The sequence below is a fragment of the Heteronotia binoei genome, chromosome 2 (assembly GCF_032191835.1).
Source record: "Heteronotia binoei isolate CCM8104 ecotype False Entrance Well chromosome 2, APGP_CSIRO_Hbin_v1, whole genome shotgun sequence".
Taxonomy (NCBI): Eukaryota; Metazoa; Chordata; class Lepidosauria; order Squamata; family Gekkonidae; genus Heteronotia; species Heteronotia binoei.
Genome location: NC_083224.1, coordinates 71,043,594 through 71,044,510, shown reverse-complemented (window position 1 = coordinate 71,044,510; position 917 = coordinate 71,043,594). Strand labels below are relative to the sequence as shown.

The 917-nt window shown below is 42.1% G+C and overlaps 1 non-coding gene across 1 annotated transcript; it reads right to left on the bottom strand.

Annotated features, from left to right (window-relative positions):
* Positions 1 to 503: 503 nt before the first annotated feature.
* TRNAT-UGU (transfer RNA threonine (anticodon UGU)) lies at positions 504 to 570 on the bottom strand. The gene has a single exon. It is a non-coding gene; the product is annotated as a tRNA-Thr (tRNA).
* Positions 571 to 917: the final 347 nt, after the last annotated feature.

Here is a 917-nt window from a genome sequence, read left to right as displayed (position 1 = left end):
ATCCTGAGTCAAACCAAATATCATAACAAAAATCACATTGCTTGATGTTACTGTGAATCTACAGTAATAAAAGAATTGACCTGTCTGTTGTCAGAAATAACTCATTAGAGAATAACACTAGGAAGTTCAACATTGTCTGTGAGGTTCAGTACGATTGTGGAAGTTCAGGGCCAAAATTGAAATGCATGGGACTATCCTGACTCAGGAGACACGCCCCTGCCCCCACACCAGTGCTATTTGCAATGAAAGCTAAAAGCTGTCAGGCTCTGTAACTTTATCATACTGAAATTATAGAATACTAACCAAATGGACTCTCCATACTAACCCACAGCCTTTTGTTATACTGTTATATTGTAGCTAGCATGCATATGAACATATGAAGCTGCCTTATACTGAATCAGACCCTTGGTCCATCAAAATCAGTATTGTCTACTCAGACTGGCAGCGGCTCTCCAGGGTCTCAAGCTGAGGTTTTTCACACCTATTTGCCTGGACCCTTTTTTTGGAGATGCCAGGGATTGAACCTGGGACCTTCTGCTTACAAAGCAGATGCTCTACCACTGAGCCACCGTCCCTCCCCAATATCAAAGGGGGGGCGTTTGAAGTGCTAACTTTGTTTAGGTTGTAAAGGGAGCAAAGGAATGTGACCGTTAATAGATACCACCGCTGGCCAGCATCTTCCCAGAGGCAAGGAGATAAGCAGAAACTCTTGTGTGAAAGTTTGCACCTTCACTCCCTGTTGTTTTGAGAATAGTGTCTTTGTTTAGATATCGCTTTGATGTAGATTCCATAAGATTAAGAGTCACCCATTCCCAGGTATTAGTCTCAACTTTTGTTTCCAGCTATGAGTTTCCAATAAAGTATTACATTGTCTCAATGAATACAGCCCTGCAAGCAACTCCCTACTGCTAAGAAAC